The sequence below is a fragment of the Oryx dammah genome, unplaced genomic scaffold (genome assembly GCF_014754425.2).
Source record: "Oryx dammah isolate SB20612 unplaced genomic scaffold, SCBI_Odam_1.1 HiC_scaffold_14, whole genome shotgun sequence".
NCBI classification, from domain to species: domain Eukaryota; kingdom Metazoa; phylum Chordata; class Mammalia; order Artiodactyla; family Bovidae; genus Oryx; species Oryx dammah.
This window is the reverse complement of record NW_024070198.1, coordinates 22,349,050-22,367,196: the sequence shown is the minus strand read 5'-3', so window position 1 is coordinate 22,367,196 and position 18,147 is coordinate 22,349,050. Positions and strand designations below refer to the sequence as shown.

The 18,147-nt window shown below is 44.3% G+C and overlaps 1 protein-coding gene across 2 annotated transcripts in view; it reads right to left on the bottom strand.

Moving 5' to 3' along the window:
- Positions 1-18,147, bottom strand: part of SUFU (SUFU negative regulator of hedgehog signaling) — a 110,828-nt gene that overhangs the window by 56,590 nt on the left and 36,091 nt on the right. The window lies entirely within an intron of this gene.

Below are 18,147 nucleotides of genomic sequence, written 5' to 3'. Positions count from 1 at the left end.
ATAAAACACTGACTTCTTTTGGCTCTGTCACTGGCCACCACAGCGTAAGGTTCAAGCAACACTCAGCATTCATCAGTTTTCCTCTACCAAATCATGGAGACAAAGAGTTGGCCCAAATGTATTTTGTTTACCCTTGTGTCCAGGGCAAAACCAGGGCATCAAGTGAGGAGTCTCCGTGTAATCACACTTTATTTTCTGATACATGTTTTTTTGTTGTGCAAACTTAAAGAAGTCACTTAACTTCTCTGCATCCCTTTCCTTATGTATCAAAACATGATACGGTCTACCTTGCAGGGTAGTTTTTACAACCAAATAAAAGAATTAACATCAGTTAGAATTGTCTTGAGATGAAAGTATGGTACAAATTAAGGAACTGTTACACATTTGAACTGTTACACATCTGAACCATCTTCCCTGGTGGCCCAGGTGGTAAAGCGTCTGCCTACAATGTGGGAGACCCGGGTTCAATTTCTGGGTCGGGAAGATCTCCTGGAGAAAGAAATGACAACCCACTCCAGTACTCTTGCCTGGAAAAACCCATGGATAGAGGAGCCTCACATGCTACAGTCCATGGGGTCACAAAGGGTCAGACATGACTGAGTGACTTCACTTTCACTTTCTACACATTTGAAAGATTCTACCACTGGAAAACATGGCCACTGTTGACAAGAAAAAGAATGAAGGTGGAAGGGCATAGTGGGAGGTGAGACCCTCAGAGTTCATCCACTGTGGCAGAGCAGACAACTTCCTCAGGGAGCCAAGATTCTAATTTTCACCTCAGGAAATGAAGCCTCCTCTTCCTTAGCTTATATCAAGAAACACAGCTACAGTATTTATGAGTGTTCTCAGAGATTGCCCGGCAGGGTCAGACCTGGGACAAAAGCACGAAGAAGTGGGGAGGCAGGCTGTTTGCAGGAAGCTAGACCAGAGCACAGCAGAACCGGCTGGAAGCTGGATTAGAAGGAAACAAGCATGTCTTAAGTGGCCTTTGGGTTTAGTGGTTTGAGCCCCCAGATTATCAACCCCACATGCAGCACTTAAAGCCTCTCTACTTGAAGCCAGACTTGACTAGAACAACTTCAAAGATGGAAGGTCTACTGCCTCCTTAGAAAATGCTTCCACATCTCAAAGAAGAGTCAACAGCCTTCTAATCCTCTCTGGATAACAAAGAAAAGTCAAATCCCTCTTCCATATGGCAAGACCTCAGATATATATATATTTTTTAATAATTTATTTTTTTTACTTTACAATTCTGTATTGGTTTTGGCATACATTGACATGAATCCACCACGGGTGTACATGCGTTCCCAAACATGAACCCCTCTCCCACCCCCCTCCCCACAACATCTCTCTGGGTCATCCCTGCGTACCAGCCCCAAGCGTGCCATATCCTGCAACGGACATAGACTGGCAATTCGATTCTTACATGATATTATACATGTTTCAATGTCATTCTCCCAAATCATCTCACCCTCTCCCTCTCCCACTGAATCCAAAAGTCCATTATACCCATCTGTGTCTTTTTTGCTGTCCTGCATACAGGGTCATCATTGCCATCTTTCTAAATTCCATATATATGTGTTAGTATACTGTATTGGTGTTTTTCTTTCTGGTTTACTTCACTCTGTATAATCGGCTCCAGTTTCATCCATCTCATCAGAACTGATTCAAATGTATTCTTTTTAACGGCTGAGTAATACTCCATTGTGTATATGTACCACAGCTTTCTCATCCATTCATCTGCTGATGGACATCTAGGTTGCAGCTCAATTCCAGAAAAATAAACGACCCAATCAAAAAATGGGCCAAAGAACTAAATAGACATTTCTCCAAAGAAGACATACGGATGGCTAACAAACACATGAAAAGATGCTCAACATCACTCATTATTAGAGAAATGCAAATCAAAACCACAATGAGGTACCACTTCACACCAGTCAGAATGTCTGCGATCCAAAAATCTGCAACAAATAAATGCTGGAGAGGGTGTGGAGAGAAGGGAACCCTCCTACACTGTTGGTGGGAATGCAAACTAGTACAGCCACTATGGAGAACAGTGTGGAGATTCCTTAAAAAATTGCAAATAGAACTGCCTTATGACCCAGCAATCCCACTGCTGGGCATACACATGGAGGAAACCAGAATTGAAAGAGACACATGTACCCCAATGTTCATCGCAGCACTGTTTATAATAGCCAGGACATGGAAAGACCTCAGATATTTTTAAAACACCATTCTCCACACCTCATCCCAAAGTCTTCTCTTCTTCAAAGTAAAATGTTTCCAGTTTCCTCACTTTTAAAGCCATTCCTCATAAACCACAGTTTAGAGAACTTCTGTCAGTCTGAGAACCCCAACTCTCACCGAGTTGTCAACGTCCCCTGAAGCATGTGGCACCGAGGAAGTTCTACCATGTTGGAGATGGAACATGAAACAGAAACTTAGTTCCGGGTACAGGTATAAAGAGCAGACCTCCAGCTATTTATGTGTCTGCCCAAGCACTTCCAAAGTTCCCTACCCTTGAGACACAGGAAGGAGGTTGGGGATAACCAATTTTGTGTGATCTGGTTATTGGCAGAGGCTGCAAATTATGAGTGGTACTTAGAGAAGACTCCTTGTCAGGACATTTCTTCCTGGTTGAAGTGGTGGAACAGGGACTAAGTCATGAAGGTAAGCTTGGAAGTGCATTTAGCTGGGCTTTCTGAGAGCCATGGAGTTGGCTTAGCTTACATGCCCCCGTGTCACAGAACTCTTTAACCTTAGAATCAAGGCAACCTTGAAGTTACCAAAAATGGAAAGACTCCTGTGACTCACTTTGTGGACTTCGGAAGCTACAAAGTGCTTCCTCAGTGCCTGGGCTGCCAACTGGCCATAACTACAGATGAGAGAACACAAGGTAGTGATGGCCAGGGGCTACCCAGCCTTATGGAATCATCTTCATGGAGGATAGCCATGCACATGTACCAAACTACAAAATGTGCAGATCTGTGTCCCAGAAATTCCACTCTAGAAATTTCTTCTGGGTGCCAAGGACCCAAGATGTCTGCCTCCAGCCAGGGTTCACATGGATGAACACTCCACTGTGTCCACTACCAGCTTGTGACCCTAGGGAGAGCTACAGCCACCCCTTACCTCCCCAGGAGACCCTCCAAGACCAGTGGGAAATAATCAAGCTCATCAATATCAAGAATCAACATCCAAATGTGTCAACAGCATAAAGACCTTGAACTCTTCTACTACCAACGTTATCCTTTCCAGAGCACAAGTCCAAATTCCTCCAGGACAGGACTTGAAGGAACTCTGAAATTCCCAACGAGCCCCTCTGGAGAACTTTGGTGTTTGGAAGAACCAGTTCCAAGTAGTGGGCAGCACAGGCCAAACCAGCCTAGACATGAGTTCCAGCAAAAGCAGCCATTTTACCATCTATGAAAGGGCCCCCTTATTTCATCTTCTCATCTCACTTGTTTAAAAAAAGTCTCTGCTGCTGACGATGTTGGATCTGATACACTCCTCTGTCCTGCCTCTGCTGCTGCTGCTGCTAAGTCGCTACAGTCGTGTCCGACTCTGTGCGACCCCATAGATGGCAGCCCACCAGGCTCCCCCGTCCCTGGGATTCTCCAGGCAAGAACACTGGAGTGGGTTGCCATTTCCTTCTCCAACGCATGAAAGTGAAAAGTGAAAGTGAAGTCGCAGTCGTGTCTGACTCTTAGCGACCCCATGGACTGCAGCCCACCAGGCTCCTCCGTTCATGGGATTTTCCAGGCAAGAGGACTGGAGTGGGGTGCCACTGCCTTCTCTGCTGTTTTGCCTCTAGAAGCATGTATAAGGAAAGACCCACAGAGAAGGAGGTGAGGTCAGAGTCACCACAGAAGTTAAAAATGCAAGATTTAAAAAACCCAGAGAACACTTAAGTGAGTTCCATATGACTGAATGATTTCCTCATAGCCTAAAGATTAGGTGGGTCTTTTCCATGGCAAACACCAGAGGAATATGTACATTAGCCAGAAAAAAAAAAAAAAAAAACCACTTACCTATGCCAAAAAAAGAAATTTATTCTGAAACAACTGAACACAGTTGCCAAGATATACATAAAAATGTTTCTTAGAGTATTGTCTAAAGTGGAGGAAAGCCGGAAACTGAAAGTTCATAGAGAAGTCTGTTTATACTGGCAGGGTCTGTTATCTCACTATTTGTGATGCTGCAATATAAGAAACATATATTTTGGTTTTTCTCCCTGGCTCTTATTTTGAGCTCTTAAAATCTTTGTCATTTCTTAAGTGATAAAGGTGCTGCTGCTGCTGCTGCTGCTGCTGCTAAGTTGCTTCAGTCGTGCCCAACTCTGTGCGACCCCACAGACGGCAGCCCACCAGGCTCCCTCGTCCCTGAAGCACGCTAATATGGTGACTCTTGCTGAGCTCCAGGATGGCTGCAGGGTGGGGGCTGGTCTCTAAAGGGACCGAGCCATGGTTAGAAGCTTGGAATGTTCAACCTCGTCCCCACCCCCTTTCCTCCAGGGAGGGGAGAGGCTCTGGAGACTGAGTTAATAAATGGTCTTGTCTATGTGATAAAGCCTTGACAAAGATCCCTAAAGAATGAGATTCAGAGACCTTCTGGGTGAGTGACCATGTGCTGGGAGCATGGCGCACCCGAAGAAGGTAGGGAAGTTCTGCACCCTTTCCCACAAGCCGTGACCCCTGCATCTCTCCCACCTGCTTGTTGCTGAGTAGTATCCTTTTTCCTTTCTTTTTACTGAGATATAGTTGACATATAACATTATATTCGGTTCAGGTATAAGACATAATGGTTCAATAGGTGTATATATTACAAAAGGATCACCATAAGTCTAGTTAACATTCCTCACCAAACATAGTAATTATAATTAGTCTTCTTGTGATGAGAACTTTTAAGATATACTCTCAGCAATTTTCAAATATACACTACAGTATTATTAACTATGTTAACCATGTTGTATATTATATCCCCATGACATTTATTTTATAGTTGGAAGCTTGTACCTTTTGACCGCCTACATCCATTTCCCCCACTCTCCACTCCCCTGCTTCTGGCAACTATCACTCTATTCTCTATGAGTGTCTTTGGGGAGGAGAGGGGGTCAGTTCCACATATAAGTGAGATATATGAGTAGTGGCTTTTTCTCTGATTTATTTCACTTACCATAGTATCTTCAAGGTTCACCCATGTTGCACTATTCTGCAAATAGTAAAATGTCTTCATTTTTTATGGGTGAATAATAATATTCCATTGTGTGTGTGTGTATATATATATATATATGCCACACCTTCTTCATCCATTCATCTAGTGATGGACCCCCAGGTTGCTTCCATGTCTTGGCTATTATGAATAATGCTACAACTAAGTTGTATCCTGTAACGATGAACCAGTAATCTGAATTCTGCGAGCTATTCTAGCAAGTTATCAAACCCTAAGAGGGGGTCATGTGAACCCCAGTTTATAGATGGTTGGTCAGAAGGACAGTTGTCAACCTGGGGTTGATGTCTGAAGTGGGAGCAATCTTCTGGGACTGCGCCCTTACTTGTGGGACTTGATGCTAACTCCAGGTAACAGTGTCAGAACTGGGAGCACACCTCTATTTACCAGGGGGATGCTCCCAAAGTCATTAAACATTGAATAAAATCAATCAGATCTTTTAAAAAAAAATTTTAAATGTCAGAACTGAACAGAATTGCAAGACACCTAATTGATGTCTGCAGAAAACTGGAGAATTACTTGGTGTGAAAAACCCCACGCATCTAGTCACATAAAGTTATTTTTGTTTGGCGGAATAAAAGTGCATTAGCCAAGATGGATCACAATGTACATGTGATCTAAGTGGCCCAGTACACAGAGGCATAGGACAAAGGCTTCTCAAGCTCAGGTCACCAGGCTGGCCAGTCCAGGTGGCCATGCCCAGTTGGCCCAGGAAGTCAGTAAGTGTCCTATTCTTCCTAAATTTTCAAATCCAAAGAGGGACTGTTAGAGCTGGGCCCAGGGCTCAGAGAAGCACAGACAGGGCTGCAGCCTGTCCCAGAGACACACACTCCATGCCAGTGCAGTGCCCAAGGCTTCAGCTTCCACTGGGCGAAGCCAGACAAGGCCGTGGATGGCTACCCAGCAGCTACTTTGGAGGCCCCATGACAGTATGGCACAACCACCCAGTATGGCCTGGGCCTGCTGCAGCCGCTCTTGAAAAGTATTCCAGCTCCTTTCTCTTTTCATCCTCTGGTTCTAGTTTCAACTGTCATATTCCTGGAGAAGGGCTCTGTGAGGGGTCAGAAATGCTGCTGGAACCTCATCAGAGCTCCGTGGGGAAGAGCAGGGTAGTTGCCTGGCCTCTGAGTCCTGGAGAGAAACCAAACAACAAGCCTGTCACCATGTCTGCTCTGAAAAGCAGGAAGACAGGCCTGGCTGTGGAGACCCAATGCTAGAGAGGCCAGAGCAGAACTGAGTCTGGCTTACGAGTCACTTTTTCCCACTGAAAGAGCTATGAAGAGACTGGACAAGAAAGCAGAACCGCTTGCACTGGCCCATCCTTGCATGGCATTCAAAGCTGTTCCAGTAACCACAGCAGGGGACACACCCTGAGTGGATGACTGGTCCTATAGCACTGGCCTGGGACTGCTTCTCGGGGCTCACCATCCTGTCCCCTGGGAAGTTCTTTGAAAAACTTAGTCACAGGTGTCCTTTTGGTTTTTCTATTCTGATAATAAAATCCATGCTCTGTGCAGAAAATTCTATCACAGTGGAAGGTACCAAAAGGAAAATGTCAATAACTCATAACCCTATAACTTTGGGATGGCCTCTGTATCTTCATGCATCTCTTCCAGGCATTTTTGTAGATGTGTATATATTCACAAGATTAGGACCCAACTCTGTAGAGTTGTAAGGTGCACCATTTTTGTTCTTTTAAGCTTATTACCTTTTTTGCCCCCTCCAATATGCCTTTTTTTTTTTTTTTTGCAATATGCTTCTTAAATGATCACATAAATAATATCAGTTGCTTCCATGTGCTGTACTAGGGACACTGACTATATTATAAAGTGAAAGTCGCTCAGGTGTCTGATTCTTTGCGACCCCATGGACTATACAGTCCATGGAATTGTCCAGGCCAGAATACCGGAGAGGCTAGCCTTTCCCTTCTCCAAGGGATCTTCCCAATCCAGGGATCGAACCCAGGTGTCCCACATTGCAGATGGATTCTTTACCAGCTGAGCCACCGGGGAAGCCCAAGAATACTGGAGTAGGTAGCCTATCCCTTCTTCAGCAGATATTCCCAATGCAGGAATCGAACCGGGGTCTCTTGTGTTGCAGATGGATTCCTTACCAACTGAGCTACCAGGGAAGCCCATATTATAGATATCCTGATTAACCCATTTCACAGATTAAGTAACCAAGTCTCGGCGATGTTCAGTTTTGACCCCAAGTGTCACAGGTCCCATATCGCCAAACCAGCAGCCTGTCTCTTACGCTCCTGCCCCTACCCGTGCTCTCCTCCAGTCCTTTCACTGAACACTCAGTGATGAACCATTTCAAGTTAGCAAAGGGCTCTATCTACTGTCGAGGTGTTGGGTCTACTCCGAATGTACTGGCTGCTCTGTTCTACTTGCCAGAGGCCTTCACCGCTCCCTTCAGGGAGCACTCCTGAAATGCAGGTGAAGGCAATGGCACCCCACTCCAGTACTCCTGCCTGGAGAATCCCATCGATGGAGGAGCCTGGTGGGCTGCAGTCCATGGGGTCGCTAAGAGTTGGACACGACTGAGCGACTTCACTTTCACTTTTCACTTTCATGCATTGGAGAAAGAAATGGCAACCCACTCCAGTGTTCTTGCCTGGAGAATCCCAGGGACGGGGGAACCTGGTGGGCTTCTGTTTATGGGGTCGCACAGAGTTGGACACGACTGAAGTGACTTAGCAGCAGAGACAAAGGAGCCACATTCTGCTGGAAGAGCCAACCAATTAAGACTCCATGGGGGGGCCACAGGAGAGAGCACTAATCTCAGGGTGAATAGCCTAGCTTAATGCTTGTATCAAAGAATTCCTTTCTGAAAAGAAGCTCATTTCACGCAGTTCTCTGAGTAAGATACAACCCACAGAAGAGAAAGGAGTTTGCGTCAAATTCCTCCTCCCCCAACAAACCTCTTGGTACTGTGATCCCTCTGTGTTGGGCAGAGGCACAGACCCCAGCTAAGGCGAGGTGTTTCCCAGAACCTCTGAATCTATCACAGAGATGTAAGGATGGCCACCACTCCGCTTGGGTGGTTATTCAGCAGTGGAAAACACTCTCAGACAGAGGCTGGCAGACTTTTTCAGTGAAAGGCCAGATATCAAATATTTTAGGCTTTGAGGGCCATACAGTCCCTGTCACAGCTACTCAGTTCTGCTGCAGCACAAAAGAAGCTGTAGATAATACAAAATAGGCATGTCTGTGTTCCAGTTACATTTTATGTACAAAGTCAGATGTCCGTCAGGATTCGACGTAAAGGCCATATGTTGCCAACTTTTGTTTCTAGGATTTAAGTCTTCCCTAAAAACACTTAAATTTAAATACTGAATAAATTACAATTTACATGCAAACCACTTAAATTTTAGGCCATAAGATAATTTCTGAGGAGTTGACTGTTTTATTTCAGTGAAACACAATCTTTCAATCACCAATCTTAAGATCTTGGGAAAGTGCAGAGAAACCAGGAATTGTTTTGCCTTATAGTTGGTCAGTATTACTAACAGATGAAAGGGAAAATATTTTACAGATCCATAGCAACCAGAAAAGAGGATAAATCAGGCTGAGGGAAAGAAAACGTCAGGAAAATCAAAAAGAGTATGAGGAAGAAAAATGATATTAATATAACCAGGCAGCTCCATTTGGCTTCAGTTAACTTACTAGGGCAATGGAACCAGGAAACGAGAGAACTCGACAGCTCTCATTGGTAATGATGGAGCATCTCCTTTCAGAAAACTTTACTTGAGGCAAAGATATTAAGATTGAATACACTTGGGATATTTAGAGAGAAGCCAGCCAGGTAAGCGGCGGATGAGAAACTGAACTGCAGCCTAGCAACATCTCACACCTGGGGACGTGCTCTAAGCGCCTCACTCAATCTTCCTGACTTCTTTCACTCACCTGCAGAGCAGGGATGAGGAAGCAAGGCCCGGTCCACTTCTTAGATCTGGAAAGAAAGCCCTGTGGTGTGTTGCCGGGCACAGGATGCCAAGGCTGCTGAGAACCCCTCAGCAAGAAGAGGGGTTCCCCTCCCAAGGCTGGCTGGAGGCAGGACTGGATGGCAGGAAGGTCTCAAGGGTTAGAACAGCTGGGCTGTGAAGCAGCCATGACTCTGATGCTGTGCTCTAAGGACTGCAGCGGCCCCAGCACCTCCTAGGGAAGAGCCATTCTAATAATGCAGGCAGGACACCACAGAATACCTCAAACGCATCTTAATTCCTTTTTTAAAAAGTGTTTTCACTCCCCAAACCGGTCATTTCCCCTTCTTCCTCGAAATGCTTTTGTAGCTCTCCACTGCCCTTAGAATCAAAACCAGACTCTTGATCGCGACTTTGAGTCCAAGTGCAAGTACAAAACCCAGCACTTTTCCAAGCCTGCCAAGCCTCCAGCTTCTCCTGAGCCCCTTCCTCTCCCTCCCTTCAGTTCCTCATATTCCTCAACCTCCTTCTCTCCTCCAGGGCCTACACATGCGGGTACCTCTACCAAAAAACTCCTCCTCATTCTTTGCCCTCAGTCCTGTCCTTGCCTGACTCCACAACCTGAAGGGAGTCTGCCACCTTATTCTCCTGGGGCACCCTGAACTTTCCTGTTCTGCCATCTTACGGAATCCAGTATTTACTGGCCTGTGTTTTCGGTCTCTCTCTCCACTGCCTGAGGGAAGGGATCCTATCTGTCTGTTCCACGCGGCTTACCCAGCATCTGACAGCATCCTTGGCACGGAGCAGGTACTTCAATAAAAAACATAACCAAAGAAAAAGTGCTCCTTTCTCCCAAGGACTCTAGTCATTGAAAATGGATCCTTGGAGGCTCAGAGGCCAGAGTATGCAAACCAGTACTGGTAAGGGTGGCCCTGGAGACTAGCTCCTGCCACTCACAAGCTGCAGGAAATTCTCCAAGGCCCACCTCCTTCTGAGCCCATTTCCTTAGTGAAAAGTGGCAATATCAGCATCTTCCTCATCAAGCCACCTACTGCAGAGGTTAAATAAGAAAATGCAAGTGCCTAGGATAGCTTGGTGCTCAATAGTTACTGTTTTTATTTACTTACTTTTAACTATTGGCAGGGGGGGAAGACCCCAACAGGAAAAGACTTTAACTGCATGAGTATTTTTAACTTTAGGAAAGGTAGGAGGAGGCAAAACTTGAGAAAATTCCATAATTCACTGGGATTCTTTAATAAAACTTGACCCACTGTCAATATCTGGAAAAGTCTCTGACTTCAGGCAGCAGGCCGTGTCCCTCACCACTTCCAGCTTCAGAGACAGGAAGCATGATGGATGGGTTCCCAGGCTAAATCTAAACTGAATAAGAACCACATAAGAGCTTGCACATTTCCTAACCCCAAATGCATGCCGTTTAACATGTATTAACAAGCCTCCTCAGGCCAAGTAACCTAAGGAAGGGGACCATTCTTAAGGACTCAGAAGAGTACTTTGTTGCTATGAAAGTAATTTTATATAACAATCATTCTGTTGTTTGTTGAAAACAATTATAACATTTATGGATGATCACAAGAGTATTCTTAAATAATATAATCATTCATCTGCAATGGCTGTTACCATATAAAATGTTCATTTCCCTTAACCTAGCAATCCAACTTCTAGGAATTTATCCCACAGAAATACTTAGGCAAGAGTACAAAGACACACATAGACAAGGATGCACACTCCAAGTTTGTGGCAGGGAAAAACTAGAAATCACCCAAATGCTCAACACTAGGGAAGTGGTTAAAGTACAAGTGTATCTAGATAATTTTTTAAAGTATACAGTTAGAAAAAATATACTGACATGGAAAGATATCCAAAAGATATTAAGTTAAAAAAAAAGCAAGTTGAAAAACATTATGAAAAACATGGTCTATTTTTATAACATAAAGACAATTCTTTCTAGATATATGCATTGAAAAGAAAATCAGAAGTGATATATGTATTAATATAATTACGGCTGATCTGCATTGTTGTACGACAGAAACCAACACAACATTGTAAAGCAATTTTCCTCCAATTCAAAAAATTTTTTAAAAAAGAAAATTAAAACATAGAACACCAATGTTTTCTCAGTGGGGGAATGAATTATGAAGGACTTCACTCTGTCACATATTTCTGTTTCAGGTTTATAATGAGCAAGTATTTCTATAATAAATGGGAAAAGGAAAAAAATGTAAAAAAAAAAAAAAAATCTCTTGTTGGCATTAGTCTGTCCATACCACAGACCTCAGGATGCTCAGTCGATGCCACCCACTCCCACCCCCATCTCCCTGCTTGGGCCTGAATCACAAAGTGAGCCGACTTAGCCCATGTCATGAGGTTGCCATTAAACAGCAGCAAGCAAAGGCACTTGAATTTCCAGTGTCAGTTACAAGGTTGGAGGGCCATGTTTCTCCTAAAACTCAAGTGAAATTGCCTTGGAATTTGTGGTTAAGGTCTACCAATGGCAGAACTGAGAGCAGACAGCCTTTCCAGCAGAATTCTAAAGCGCAGCTCAGAAATCAAGCCCCGCTGAGTTGGGGAATGGTTTCTTTTTAATGAAACCCAGAGGGTGGGGGGGCAGGCGGGGGCAGGGGAGCAATCACTGGCAATCTGAGAAGAAAGAATGAGCTGATCACAAAAATAAAAGGGAATGAGGAAGTAAGAGAAACTGGCTGTAAAGTAAGAGGGAAAGAAGTTGAAGTCTACTGGTGAAGTTACTGCAGAACTTTCTGGTTCGTGATGGTGACTGGATTTTGTTCTAAATCTCTGTAGCAGGTGAAACAACAGCAGCCACCCTCTCACATTCTTTCCACATGACAGTTTTATACTGGCCTGGCATCCTGATTGATATACAAGGATCCTCTGACCCCAGGTACCACTTGGGTACGGGGACAGAAAACTCTTTTGCCCATCTGCTGGCCACTCATCTTCTTACTAAGAGAACCGCAATTTTCCTCCTCTGCCTTTCCTTGGCCATGACTTTCAGGGAACCAGGGTCCATCCCCTGGCCCAGCCCTAGAAGGTGGATATTGATCAATAAGTCACCAGCGTTGTCTCACTTTCCTGACAACTCTAGCCAATGAGGGGCTTGCCTGATAGCTTAGTTGGTAAAGAATCTGCCTGCAATGCAGGAGACCAAGGTTCAATTCCTGGGTCGGGAAGATCTGCTGGAGAAGGGATAGGCTACCCACTCCACTATTCTTGGGCTTCCCTTGCGGCTCAGCTGGTAAAGAATCCACCTGCAATGCAGGAGACCTGGGTTTGATCCCTGGGTTGGGAAGATCCCCTGGAGAAGGGAAAGGCTACCCCCTCCAGTATTGTGGCCTAGAGAACTCCATGGACTGTATAGTCCATGGGGTTGCAAAGAGCCGGACATGACTGAGCGACTCTCACTCACTCTGGCCAATGAGATGCAATGAGGGCAGTTCTGTGAAGGTTTTGATTGGTCTTGAAAAGAGACACAGGACAGAAGTGTCTTTTTTGCTGCTTGTAGCCTCTGTCAAGTGTAATTCCAGGATGGTAGGGATTCGAGCAGCTCTCTCTAGAACATCAGAGAACCTCAGTTTAAAAAGACAATCCAAAGCACTGAAGAAGACAGAGCAGAAAGTTAGAAAGAACTCAGGTCCTTAACAGCATTGCTGAACAGATGATAACCAACCCTGGAACTCCCCACCTCCAGATGACTTACTATGTAAGATAACAGCACTATTGTTAGGCCATTTTAGTCATGGTGTGTTCTGTTACTTGTAGTCAAAACCATCCCAACAGATACAAGAACAAAAGGTGCCTACTCCACCTGCGTCCTCTAATGACCTAACTTCCGTTAACTGCACACCAGGTCTGAGGTCCTAGACGCCCCTAAAGTGCTGTCAGAGCACCTGACTTTGCCAGCCAAGGGCTAGACCTGCATGTTTTCTCCAGTGCTTTCTGCCCTGTACTCCAGAGGACTTCTCTCCCACTCCATATAGTTGGAAGTGAGGAGCAAGGAAGACTTTAAACATAAATCCTGGTGCCCCCATCTGGACCACCCTCAACTGGGGGAACTCATTTACCTAGACAGAACTAATCTGAGTCCTTCCCCAGGACTGATGGAGAGATGTTGGAAGAAAAAAGTCTTCTGCCTGCCGGGTACAAACTGGGAGAACTGGATACTCTGGCTGATGGTGCTCATCTTTCCTGGCACATGGGCAGAGTCAGTCTACAGTACAAAACCAACACACAAGTAGGAGCCCTGAGGACACTTTTTGAACATATAGGTAAATCCATGCCTGAAGCCCTGGACATCCCAGGAACCTGAGCCGATAAAGTCTGTTCTTATTTCAGGTAGTTTGTGTTGGGCTTCTGTTATCAGTTTATGACTAGAACCATCCAGACTAAAATAAACACTGACCCACCCCACCCCCACACCTTGACTTCTTTCCCTTCTCTGGCTACTCTTCTTTCCCAGGCTGCTCACATTTCTACTTCCTTTTCTCTACAGCTCAGCTTCCCATCTCTGAGCAAACCAACCAGAAGATGACTGCCCTCTAGCAGGTTGGGGCTAAGTTATGGAACCCATCTAAGTCATTCTTCAGAGCAAGCTTCAGAGACCTCCCCACGCAGCCCCATGGCACAGTGAGGCACCACCACTCCCCATCACACCCCCTAGAGTCGTGTCTCTTTCCTTTGCCCTCCCCACTGCCCTAATGCTGTTTCTAAGTCTGGATGGCAACGCTGTGGATGCCGTTCAGACCTGGAAAAGCAGGTCTAAGCACTCCACTTACTGGATACTGCTCAACATGTTCTCACATGCAAATGGGCAGGGTGCTTCATGTAAGTCACTGAGTTTAAGGTGGACAGCCAAGTGAGGCAAGACCATCACACAGAACTATGCTGCTAGGTACACGTGTGGGTCTATCTATGTACACATCAGACATAAAATACATGTTCTGTGTAACAGCATATGTGTGATCCTTGTACAGTGGAACCAGTCAGGGCAGAGCAATGCCTGCACGTCACAAGAAAGGTTCTCCACAGCATCAGGAAAGTGTGCCCTGCTCCGAGAAAACTAGAAAAAGATTTTTCACCTTATAAAGAAGGATTTACTTACAAGGTTCTACTAAAGTACATGGGCTCTAGTGCATTTAGAATAGGATTTGATTTGCTTAAGACTTTACAGACACTGCCAACTACATAAATCAAGGAGCCACAGTTGAACTGAATTTGCTTTTTCATTTTACAATGTGATACATATAAAATGAGGTGATTTTATTTGTATCACTATTATTGATTTTCAGTGTGGGAGAAGGATAACGGCACCAAAAATGTTATCATATCAGCTAAGGCAGGCATCTGATGCAGAAACAGGCACTGGGACAACCAGGGTTTTTCTGTAAAATGGGGTCTTTATTAACACTGCAAAAAAAAAAAAAAAAAAGATCAAGGTACCCACCTTCTTTATTCATATAAAGTTTTTGAAGACTGAATAATAATAATTGGAGGTTATATATATATATATATATATATATACACACACACCCACACACACACACACACAGAGAGAAGCACTATTCTAAGTGCTTTGAGGGTATTAACTCATTTCATCATCTCAATAACTTCATGCATAGTTACTATTATTATTTCTGCTTTATAGATGAGCAAATGGGTTATGTTGCACAAGGTCAGGAGGCAATAACTGGCAGAGCTGTAATAAAATGCAGGCAGTCTGGGCCCAGGGCCCATGCTTGTACCATCATACTATGCTGTCCCCCTTGATCTAGTAGTAATGTGCCAGATGGCGAAATGTGCCAATGGCAAAGCGTGGCAGGGAAAGAAGCAAAAATGGGGGCTACCTCGTCTATAGCTACCTACCTAACTTACCAACAAGCTCAGGCACATGGAGCTGAGAGCCTGTACTATGCAGTAAAACAGGAAGGATGGAAAGGAGGGAGATAGGGAGGGGGGGAAGGGAAGAAAGGAAGAAAGAAGGAAAGAAAAGATGACTGAGAGGAGGCACAAGGGAAGTTTCTTGGTTTGGGTGCTGGTTACGTGGGGTATGAACTCTCAGCAAGCTGCACTTTTCATATACATATTTTCATGAATAAAAAGTTAAAAGATGAAACTATGTGTTTAAGAGGACTTGGATAACATTACAAATGGCTTTGGCCCTCCTCTATTTTCCAAATGTTCTAGAATGACTGAGCAAGGTGTGCTGGAGTTTAGAGACTACACGTACAGGTACAATCATCTATGTGGACGACTCTCAAATCTCACTGTCAAACCTGAGACATGTGCAGCCCAAACGTCAACTAAGTGATCATGGTTAAGAGAGTGGCGGTAAGAACTACAACATCTGGGTTCAAAGTTTCCCTTGGACTTACCAGGTGTGTGGTTTTCAACAATCTACTTCCTCTCTCCGTGCTGTCTTGCTTTCTGCAGCTGAAAAGCTGGTATCACACGGTGCCTAACTCGCAGGGCTTCACTGCACATTGACTGAGCACTTACAATAGTGCCTGGCACACAGAACACACTACTGAATCTTAGCTCTGTCCTTACTATTTCAGCTCCTGGCCATGGTCTTCTCTCTTACATCAGCTGCCATATACTTTTCTTCATCATTTCCCCATTATTTAGATAATTACTACTTCCTGCCATGTTTCAAGAAAAATCTAAGATAGATTTGTTTTAGCTATTATTCAAGAATACCATGATATTATGAAAATCTGGAAATCAGAAAATCAGGTATTATACTTTGGAGAGTGAAGTTATCCTGTCGCTGCTGTGAAATGCCTGAAGTGACCTGCAGACACCAACCACAGCTGTTATGCTGCAGACACCACGAAAGGGCCTGTCGGGTCAGAAATGCTGTGGAGCGACACCAGTCAATACACACTCAAGAAACAGCCACGACATTTTATTTTCAAAGTTTTCAATCCCATAGGAAAGTTAGAAGGAGAGTACAATATATCCTTCACCTCCATACATTCTTCACCGAGATTCACCAGTTATCAAGTTTGCCACATCTGCTTTTTCTTCTGTCTCTCCTCCAGCCCACTTTGTTTTGCCAAATCATTCAAAAGTTAAGCTGCAGACATCATGTTATTTTGTTCATAAATAATTCAGCTCCTATCTCCTAGGAACAGGGACACTATCATAATATAATACCAGAACATAATACCATATCACACCCAGGGAATTTCACAGTTGCACAGTACTATTATCTAATATACAGTCTACATTTTTCCTAATTGCTCTAAAAATAACATTTTTTTTTCAATCCAGGGTCCAGTCGAGGACTGTAAGTACATTTAAACGGTCATGTTTTCTTTGATCTAGGCAAGTCCCAGCCCTTTTACCTTTCAGAGCATTGACATTTTTGAAGGGTCCAGGCAGTTGTCTTATAAAATATCTTACAATCTGGTCTTGCCTGACTATACACTCAGGATTCAATTCAGATGAAACATTTTTTGGAAAAGTGCTACATGTGTGATGTTTCATACTTCACAGTGTATCATGTAAGGAGGTGCATGGTAGTCATTTGTTCCATTTTGCATCACTACATTTGATAATTTGGTTAAGGTGATGGCCACTCAAACCATTGTAAAGGCATTCTTTTCCCTTTGTAGCAAATAAGTAACCTGTGGAGGGATTCTTTGAGTCCCTGTGAACATCTTGTACCCCCAACAATCTTTTTTAATCCAATGGTTTTGACATCTGTTGACAAATGAGCTTGAATCAATGACTACATTAGTGTTGCAAAACAGTCACTGTGATGGTTACTCTGTAGTTGGAATGAACCTTTGCAAATCAAATCCTATTTTCTCCCTCACTTGCATTATTATTTCAGAACTATAACATCAGAACTATTTCAGAAGTTCATCTGCTTGACTCCACCTGACAGTGATTCATAACACCTGTTTTACATTTCTCTGATCTTGATCCACTTGAGCAGGTACATTAAGTGCAAACAAACGTATAAACGCACTGGCTTAAGCAGTGGGCAGGAAGCTACCTGTCTATTCAAGCAAGAGACTGCCTAGTCTTTAGAGCCCTCTTTCCCATAATGGATCAAATTCCATGTCAGGAAATGTCTATTTTCTAGGAGCTGAAATATCTGTTGGGAGAGACTGAAGAAATGTCTATTTTCTCCAAGACAGTTCTATATCAGCATCAGTTTCAGGCATCCCAAGAAGGGAGAGAAGGGGACACAATGGGTTCAGGCAGTAGACTCCTGGCACAATGTTAAAAGACACTAGGACAGGACCAAATCACATGGGTCCACTTCCAACAGCCTGGTTCCCCTGCCCCAGTGAATGATATTCCTTCCTATCAACAGTCCTTTAGAGTCCAAATGACATCCCAGACTACTGTATTAGAATCGCCAGGAAGCTGGTTAAGAAACAGATGCTCCAGTCCCACCTCTGACCAACTGAATCAGAGCCCTGCGGGGCATTTGGGACTCAAGTATGTTGAGATCCCAGAGAATCTCATGAGCAGCCAGGTTTGGGAACTCTTGCTTAGAGAAGACCCACTATAGCCTCCAAAGGGGCACTATCCCATAGGCCACACAATGGTAGATGGTAATTAAGGATCAGTCCCATTACATGATGGCCATCCAGCCAACAACTGACAGTCAGGGGTCTGGAACGAGGGCAGAGGCCTTCAACATAGACAGTCAACTGAACCCTCAATTTAGAGCCTACTCAAGGCTAGGGGGAACAAAAGTGACTATACTTAGAGAAGCTGCCAAGTCTATGGTTTTCCAAATTTAGCTTCTATCAGAACATTTGGGAACATAACCCCCTAAGATTCTGAGTCAGAGATCTCCTCTGGGGCCTAGGGATGTGTGCTTGAAACAAGCTCTTCAGATGATTCTGATGCATGGGTGTAAGGACCATACTTTGAGACATCCTGGCTTGGATGCTGGTCTGCTCTGCTGGTCAAAGAGCAGGAGTTGGATAAAA